Source organism: Sus scrofa, chromosome 8, assembly GCF_000003025.6.
Source record: "Sus scrofa isolate TJ Tabasco breed Duroc chromosome 8, Sscrofa11.1, whole genome shotgun sequence".
Lineage (NCBI taxonomy): Eukaryota > Metazoa > Chordata > Mammalia > Artiodactyla > Suidae > Sus > Sus scrofa.
This window is the reverse complement of record NC_010450.4, coordinates 104,433,601-104,443,640: the sequence shown is the minus strand read 5'-3', so window position 1 is coordinate 104,443,640 and position 10,040 is coordinate 104,433,601. Positions and strand designations below refer to the sequence as shown.

Below are 10,040 nucleotides of genomic sequence, written 5' to 3'. Positions count from 1 at the left end.
GTGGGGGGAAAAAAAACAGAAAATGTAATAAAAGAAAAAAAAATCAGACAGGAAAAAAAAATGAGCATTAAGTCAAGGAGACATTTGAGGGACAAAAATCTTTAGTATGAAAAAGAGCAAAACAAATAGATGGAATGATTTTAGATATATGTAGGAAGTATAAAACCTCCAACGAGTAGTTCCCGTTGTGGTTCATTGGTTAACGAACCCGACTAGTATCCATAGGACACAGGTTCAGTCCCTGGCCGCACTCAGTGGGTTAAGGATCAGGCATTGCTGTGAGCTGTGATGTAGGTTATAGAACCGGCTGAGATCTCCCATTGCTGTGGCTGTGGTGTAGTTCAGCAGCTACAGCTCCGATTGGACCCCTAGCCTGGGAACCTCCATGGATGCCGCAGGTGTGGACCCCCAAAGACAAAAATGAATAAATAATAAATAAATAAATAAGAGCTCCAAACTAAAAACATGCATTTAACTATAATTAATATCAGCTCTTGGAAATTAAAGATGTGATGGGAGAAATGGAATCCTTAATAAACGAGTGACAAACCTTGCAGGAAATATATGAAAGTGACAAAAATATGCTGCTGGAGGACAAAATGTGCATATAAACCTTGGATTTAAAAAGCTTTAAAATAGATTTTAAAATATGGGAAATATAATACTAAATATTTTTTCAAACTGCTATATCAGTTTACTTTCCCTAAAAGTGTAAGAGTTCTGTTCAGCCACATCCTCATCAGTAATTACTTTTTCCTCTAGAAGTTTGGTAGGACTGACTTTAAATCTGTCTGAGACAAGTACCTTTTTTATGAGAAAAGTTTTAAAATAACAGTTGAACTTCTTTAATTATAGTACTGTTTACTATATATGTAATAAAACCCCTAATGTATATAACATATGCATATTCTACCTAATATATAATAATATATGACAATATAGTTTTGTTATAATAATACATATTTTATAATTTTTTCATGTCAGGCTTTATAAGTTTTTTTTGGTAGGATGTGTCTTTTTGCCTATCAATTTCTTTTTTTACTAATGTCTGTTTTTTAATTTTTTTTATATACTAATTTTTATTTTTTTCCATTATAGCTGGTTTACAGTGTTCTGTCAGTTTTCCACTGTACAGTATGGAGACCCAGTTACACATACATGTATGCATTCTTTTTTCTCACATTATCATGCTCCATCATAAGTGAGCAGTCATAGTTCCCAGTGCTACACAGCAGGATCTCATTGCTAATCTGTTCCAAAGGCAATAGTCTGCATCTATTAACCCCAAGCACCCCATCCATGCCACTCCCTCCCCCTCCCTCTTGGCAACCACAAGTCTGTTCTCCAAGTCCATGATTTTCTTTTCTGTGGAATGGTTCATTTGTGCCATACATTAGATTCCAGATATAAGTGATAGCATATGGTATTTGTCTTTCTCTTTCTGACTGACTTCACTCAGGATGAGAGTCTCTAGTTCCATGCATGTTGCTGCAAATGGCATTATGTCGTTCTTTTTTATGGTGGAGTAGTATTCCATTGTGTGTATATACCACAGCTTCCTAATCCAGTCATCTGTTGATGGACATTTGGGTGGTTTCCATGTCTTAGCCTATTGTGAATAGTGCTGCCGTGAACATGAGAGAGTGCATGTGTCTTTTTCAAGGAAGGTTTGTCTGGATACATGCCCAGGAGTGGGATTGCTGGGTCATATGGTAGTTCTGTGTATCGTTTTCTAAGGTACCTCCATACTGTTCTCCATGGCGGCTATACCAGCTTACATTCCCACCAACACTGCAGGAGGGTTCCCTTTTCTCCACACCCACTCCAGCGCTTGTTATTTGTGGACTTATTAATGATGGCCATTCTGACTGGTGTGAGGTGGTATCTCATGGTAGTTTTGATGTACATTTCTCTAATAATCAGTGAATGACGTGGAGCATTTTTTCATGCGCTTGTTGGCCATCTGTGTGTCTTCCTCGGAGAAACGTGTATTCAGACTAATATGTTTAATCTGCTTATGTTGGTTTTGTCTTATGTTCATTTTATAGATCATCCAAAATGGCTTTTTTCGCCTGAACTTAGTGACTTTAAGAAACTTTATATACATGCATATATGTATGTATGTGTATATAGCTCTTACTACAAAAGTAATGTTTGTTTAGTCTTCTTACTACAGAAGCAATATGTTTACTGTTGAAAAATCAAAAAATGTAAATAAGCACAAAGGAGAAATAACCTTCAGTAATCTCCCCACTTAGGGATTACTTCCAGCTATTTTAGGTTGGTACCCTGAAAACCAGACCTGAGATAGAGAATTAAGTGCATAGAGTTTACCAGGGAGTGCTCTTGGGAAAGCACCTGTGCATGAGTGAAGGCAGCAGGAGGTCTGAGAAGCGGAGCATTCAACCTGCTGTGCAGTAACAGTGAAGTTCTTAGCGAATCCTCTGAGGAGATCTGGAACTGGAATGGCCTTTCAGAGTTGTTCCTCACTTAGGTAAGGAGGTTGGGTCTCTGTTTCCCTCATTGATCAGTGGTAGGATGCAGCCCTCCCCTAGAGAGAGGATTACCTTGAGCCAGGAAGCTCCCTTAGGCCTTGGACAGTTTCAGGGGAGGGACCCAGCTGTGGCTGACACTGTCAGCAGTGAACCCATCCTGACAGTCTGGAGAATAAGTGCCTTTTCACCTTGGTTCTTTGTGTGTGTGTAGGGCTGGGGTGGTGGTAACTAAGTGGGAGATGACTCTTGTCGGTACACCACAGTGTCCACTAAAATCTACCTCTTGCATTGCTTGGACCAACTTGCTTACCATGCTAAGTTTACCTCATGTGGGAACAGCTTGTCCAGGATCCTGACTGGACTCTTTTTTGAGGAAAAGTGGGATGTTATTAGCTCTATGGTGGCAGCTGTCCTTGGGATCACAGCTGATGTTCATAATCTCTCTTTTCTATTACCCATTCTAGATTTGTCTTGCTCTTGGGGGGCTTTCCCTGAGGAGCCTTGGGCCTCTGGCCATCATGCCCTTCTCTTGCTGTGGCTGCTGCGTTTACCTATTTTCTTTCCAAATTTGCCAAAGAAATATTACAGTGTTCCAGTGGATCATCCAGGTAGCAAAGATATTCCTTTCTGCCCCCGTTGTGTAAGAGCAGCCCTGCTTTCTGATACTCTGGTTCAGTTACTCCTGCCAGAATGGTAACTTCTTTCCTTGTCTATTGTTCTCTTGGGCAGTAGGATTTCTAACTCACTGAGGCCAGAGGTGAAGCCATGGGCAGTGATGGCAACATAGCAATTTATTATTTCCTAACCCCCAGATATTCTACCTATTGAGGATAGAGCACAAATAATGGTTATAAATAAGTGTACTGTATCCTGGAGACTGATGCCCCCCTCCCCTGCAGTGTATGCATGTCTTTATTTCCTTAGGAGAAATTCAGAAAGTAGATTTGTTTGCCCAAATGGCCATAGTAAAATCAGGTCTCACACAGATGAGGGTGAGTATTCCTACCTCTAAGCCATGGCAGAGGATATGCTGGGCTGCCTGCAAAATCCCACCTCCTATTCTGTTCTAGATTGTTTGTTCTGCCTTGCAAGTGGTACTCTGGAGTAGTGCTTTGCAGGAACCCTGCCCTAGGACTAGATTCTATCATGCAGTTGTCCTTGCAAATAGATTATTAAAGGAAGGATGTAATTATAGGTGAAGTATAACTAATAGTGTAGTTAGTTAAATACATAATAACAGTTAAATAAATCTCCAGTGGGGAATGATAGGTATATACCCAAGAGCGGAATCTACTTCTACAAGAAGTTACTTTGGCCAACTTGAAAATGAGAAAAGAAACTGCGCAGAAAACAGTTCTTAAGACTACTTAGACAATCACAAATGAATGATTAACTGGCTGAAATATCACCGATGATTATGATTATGATTATGTGTCCAGGGCAAGGAAGAGGGCACTTAGAGGATCATGCTGAAATAAGCAGATTGCAGCAAATGTTGTTTGGTTACCTTTGCAATAAAGAGCTCATTCTCCTCAGCCTTTGTTTGTTTGTTTGCTGGTTTGTTCCTCATTAGAAGATAACAAAAGAAATTGATGAGGATTTCTATTTACCTGGCATATAAGGGGGTAATATGGAGGAAAGAGTTTGGGTGGAGGAAGAGGAGTAGACGGAAATCATTCCGATCATCCGTGAGAAAAACTCTCAACTCAGGTCTTTCATCTCCAACCCCTTCTGTGGTGGTAGAAGCACATGATTCTTCTCTCTGGACAGCATAATTGGAATCTATGTTTTCAGACCAAGAAAGATGGCGCAGGTGAGATGTACAGTAATTGCCTTTGACCTGTGGGCCACAGCTCACACAGGAAGGCCTGCAGTGGCCTCTCAGAGACAGATGATTAACCCACTGGGCCTCTTCTGTATAGTAGTGACAGGAGGAGGGACTTTCAACCTAGATTTGAGTTTGTGTTCTAGCTATTGCACTTGCAAGCTGTGTGACCTGGAGTAAGTAACCTTTCTCTGCCTTGTTTTCCTATCTGAAAACCAGGGACAGAATTGTCTGCTTAATGAGGTTGTTGTAAGGATAAAACAAGTTAGTGTTTGGAAATGGCCTGGCACATAGTTGATGCTCAGTAAATGTTCACCTCATTCCCTCCACTCTGCTAGAAGGCATTTCTGTAATGCCAAGAATTGTCCTCCAGTAATCTAATAGAAAAAGCCTCTTTAGTGTTAAATCATCTGCCAACTGTGACCAGGGCACAGGCTTCACAGCTCTTTAGGGCCTTTAAGGGGCAAGGTTCAGGCCAGAAACGTACTTCGCTGTACCTATGACAGGATGGTCATTAGGGCCTCTGTCTGCCCTTGCTAAGGTAGAGCTCTCTCCCTGCAGAGCTGGAACAGCCCCAGCCTCATCTGGAGTTTATCCTGACGTTTGAAGAGGCTGCAAACTAGAGCAGCAAGGGAGGCCTAGGGCTAATTGGGGGAACCAGCCTTCCCTAGACTTTGGCTTCTGATACAAGTGCCATTAGCTTCACCTCCTCTCCTAAATCTCCTTTGAATTGCTTGTCTCTAATAGATTTGCAACAGGCTGTATGCTCAGAGATGCTTTCTGCCAGAGTCTTCGTCAGGGCCTTTTTCAAAGCTAGACTGATTGTTTCGTTCTGATAATGCACAGTGACAGTCAGACCTCTGGGGCAGCAGCTGGCAGGAATCTTTGCCCTCCCCAATTGCTCCTTGATGTTGATCTAAGCCATCAGGACATATGTAGATGATAAATTAGGAAGAGCACATTTGCCCTCTATTCCTGGCTCTGGAAACAATGTGGAGAATTATCAGTAAGCAGTATCTGTAACATATAAAATGTCAGCTCTCCCTTTGCCCTGCTCAACCTATGAAATGCCACATCCCATTTGTCTTTGTTCCAACTGTGAGACACCTTAATCTCATCACCCTGGCCTTTTGCAGTTGTGTTCTCTGAGGATATGATCTATGAGAAGGAGGAACACTGATAGTAGAGCTAATCTTTCAAAGTCCTGCTTAAGCAATTGTAGATAAAATAAGAGGAGAGGGAACTCTGAAAACCATCATGATTGTCTTACTTTTGCCCTGCTGAAACTCATTCCAGACCCCTCATGTTTTGACTTCTTTTTTCCCTACATAGATGTAATATGTTGTGCTTTTTGTTGAGTAGAAAAATCCAAATAATTAGAGAACAAAGTTTTAAATGAGTTTGTTGTTTCAGATTTCCCTCAAATAAAAATGTTATTTTAATCATTGAATCATTGTGTAAATGGCATTGTGTGGCTATATCTTATTTTTCTTTAATCACGGGATTGTAAGCAGTTAGAAGAAAAGACCACTGTCTTAGATCAGTGGTTCTCTAACTTTAGTATATATCAGAATAAACTGAAGGGCTAGTAAAAACACAGATTGCTCAACCTGACCCTCAGTAGATCAGACATGGGGCCCAAGAATTTGCATTTTCAGCAGGTGGTGCTGATGCTGCTGGTCTAGGAACCACATTCTGAAAATTGCTGAATTGTGTAATAAAAGCCTGACTATTTGGAACCTTGGAGAATGGAATTATTTTGTAATGCAGACTGTACCAGATTTGATATGAGAAGACTTGGGTTCAAGTGGCAATTCTGAAGATTACAAGAGGTGAGACAACTGAGTCTCTGAGACTCGGTTTTATCATCTGAAAATCAGGAATGAAAATAATACCTGCATTGCAGAATTCTGTAAAGATGAGATAAGGTCATATAGGTGAAATAACTTTCAGTAGTTAAGTTTTTTCTTCTTAAGAATAAAAGCTTTTATTTTAATTTCTGGAATAGAAATCTTTTATCATTATCATCATCATCATAGTAGCAGTAATAGAAGTCTGTCTACTATTTATTTTACTTTCTGTACTGGGCACTTAACACATTTCCCTTTATATTTTTCAAAAACCCCATAAAATTGACTTTATCATATAAATTCTTTGCTTACCTAAAAGGAGTATACTGGATAGAATTTAAATTTTTCCTGATGCCTCAGGACAAAGCAGCCCCCTTGGGTATGTGAAGCCCCTGTCTATGTAAACAATTTGACTTAAAAAATGTATTCTATGTGGTACATGAAATATTATTCAGAGCTAAAACAAAGGTTCTAGCAAGCCAAGAAAATACATGGGAGAAACTTAGATGTGTATGGCTAAGTGGAAGAAGCCAGTTTGCGAAGGATATGTGATGTGTGATTCCAACCATGTGACATTCTGGAAAAGACAAAATTGTGGAGACAGGAAAAAAAAAAAAGTCAGTGGTTGCCAGGGGCTGAGGGAGGGGAGAAGAATGAATAGGTAGAGCACACAGGGTTTTTAAGTCCGTGGACCTGCTCTGCATGATACTGTAGTGATGGATACAAGCAGGGAGTATATGTGAAATCTCTGTACCTTCCTCTAAATTTTGCTGTAAACCTAAAACTTTTCTTAAAAAAATAATTATTAAATTGGAAAAAAACGATGTGATTGTCAGATGTTGAAGGGGGATGGATGATGAAGCTTAGGACAGAGGATTTTTAGGGCAATGAAATTATTCTGTAAGATAATATAAGGATAGATATACATCATTATACATTTGTCCAAACCCATAGAATGTGCAGCACCAAGAGTGAACCCTAATATCAACTTTGGACTTTGGGTGGCAATGATGTGTCAGTGTTGGTTCATCAACTGTAACAAATGTACCACTCTGCTAAGTTAGGGGTACATTGATAGTGGGGGGGGGACTGTACATGAGAGGGGTGGGGTGTCTTGGAACTCTGTACTCTCTGTTCAGTTTTGCTGTGAATCCAAAACTGCTCTGTTTCGTTTGTGTGTGTTTATGGAAGTATAGTTGCTATAATATATAAGTTACAAGTGTACAATATAGTGATGCACAGTGTTTAAGGGTTTACTGCATTTATAGTTATAATAAAATATTGACTATATTCCTCTCCCTTGTTGTATAATATATCTTGTAGCTTATTTTATACCTGACAGTTTGTACCTCTTATTCCCCAACCTTTATATTGCTCTTCTCCACTTCCCTCTTCTTGCTGGTAACTATTAGTTTGTTCTCTACATCTGTGAGTCTGCTTCTTTTCTGTTATATTCACTAATTTGCTGTATTTTTTAGATTCAACATATAAATGATATCATAGAGTACTTGTCTTTCTCTGTCTGACTTATTTGTGTGTGTGTGTGTGTGTGTGTGTGTGTGTGTTCCAATAAAATTTTATTTATGGGCACTGAAATTTCAATTTCACGTATTTTACACATTCTACAAAATATTATCTTGATTTTTGTCAACTTTTTTAAAATGTAAAAAGTATTCTTAGTCCACAGGCCATACAAAACAGGTGGTGGGAGGCCTGGCTCACAGATGAGTTTGCTAAGCCCTGGTCAGAGGTGGAGAGATCTTTCCACTTATTCTACAATGTGCATATCACCAGCTATGGTACCTGCAAAATTGGCAGAAGTCACAGAATTTTTCTCAGTGGAAACCCCAATGCAATGCATAATTAGCTGCCTTAAAGGGCCTGTTTGAAAGGACAAGTTCCCTTCAGAGTATAACTTTTCTGATTTTGGCATAGAAAAGAAGTCTTAAAAACAAGAATATGGAGTTCTGGTCATGGCGCAGTGGAAACAAATCTGACTAAAAACAATGAGGTTGCAGGTTCAATCCCTGGCCTCGCTCAGGATCTGGCATTGCCGTGAGCTGTGGTGTAGGTTGCAGATGCAGCTCAGATCCCATGTTGCTGTGGCTGTGGCATCGGCCTGCAGCTACAGCTCTGAATTAGACCCCAGCCTGGGAACCTCCATATGCTGCAGGTGTGGCCCCAAAAAGACAAAAAAAAGACCAAAAAAAAAAAAAAAAAAAAAAAAAAGAACAAGAAAGAACCTTATTGAAAAAGAGGGAAAAGGAACAGAGGAAAGAAATAAAAAGCTAGAGTAAATGAGATCATAATTACAATCACTAAAAGCTGTTCATTCTCAGTCACTGCAGAACACTGTCTTCTGTCTACAGCAGGTGCTTAGCCCAGAACTGTTACGCAGCATGAATTTAATCTGCTTGGAGGTAGTCCTATCATTCTAATGTTTAATTGTGTACCTGAGAGCATGAGGAAGACCGTCTACACTATTAGGAGGCTGGTCCTTAAGAGCTTTGATACAACCTTTCATATCAATTTTTGAAGTTTTGGCAAATGCTCCCACTTGATGTATGTGGTCATAGAGTATTATGTTCACCATTACCCTTAAGCAGAATGACACTGTCTCTTAATCTGTAAATCGACTTCTGTATTCCAGTGTTTCAAGCATGACTCTGCACACACTAGCCATGGTGCTTAGACAATCTGTAGTATTTTCTATTGGTAATTTTTTATTCTCTGATACAAATTTTTTTGTGGCATCACTTAAGGTTTTCAGTATTGGGATTGCCTCAGCAAAAACAAAGATATTCGATTTTCCAATTCATTATTTACTTCATTTTCTCCTTCTTCTGGAACATTATTAATTCTCATACGACCCTGTGTTGTTCTTTGTTTTTTATTAATTTAGTTTTTTATTACTCAAATGAATTTATTACATCTGTAGTTATATAATGATCATAACAATCCAATTTCACAGGATTTCCATCCCATAACTCAAATACATCCCCCCATCCCCCCAAACTGTCTCCTCTGGAGACCATAAGTTTTTCAATGTCTGTGAGTCAGCATCTGTTCTGCAAAGAAGTTCGGTCTGTCCTTTTGTCAAATTCCATATGTCAGTGAAAGAATTTTATGTTGGCATCTCATTGTATGGCTGACTTCATTTAGCATGATAATTTCTAGGTCCATCCATGTTGCTAAAAATGCTGGTATTTCGTTCTTTTTAATGGCTGAGTAATATTCCATTGTGTATATATATACCACATCTTTTTGATCCACTCCAATGTCGATGGACATGTAGGTTGTTTCCATGTCTTGGCTATTGCAAATATTGCTGCAATGAACATCAGAGTAGATGTGTCTTTGCGAGTCGTGGTTTTCTCTGGATAGATGCCCAGGATTGGGATTGCTGGATCAAAAGGTAGTTCTATTTTTAGTTTTCTGAGGAGTCTCCATACTGTTTTCCACAGTGAGTGCACCAATTTACAATCCCACCAACAGTGTACTAGGATTCCTTTTTCTCCACACCTTCTCCAGCCCATATTGTTTGTAGACTTTTTGATGATGGCCATTCTGGCTGGTGTAAGGTGGTACCTCATTGTGGTTTTGACTTGCATTTCTCTAATAATGAGTGATGTTGAACATCTTTTCATGTGTTTTTTGGCCACTATATGTCTTCTTTGGAGAACTGTCTGTTTAGATCTTCTGCCCATTTTTTGATGGGGTTGTTTGTTTTTTTGGTATGGAGCTGCAGAAGTTGTTTATAAATTTTGGAGATTAATCCCTTGTCAGTGGATTCACTTGCAAAGATTTTCTCCCATTCTGTGGGTTGTCTTTTTGTGTTGTTTAGGATTTCCTTTGCTGTGCAGAAACTTT

At 39.4% G+C, this 10,040-nt stretch overlaps 1 pseudogene; it reads right to left on the bottom strand.

The window, feature by feature from the left end:
* LOC100524157 lies at window positions 8,368-9,167 on the bottom strand (annotated as a pseudogene).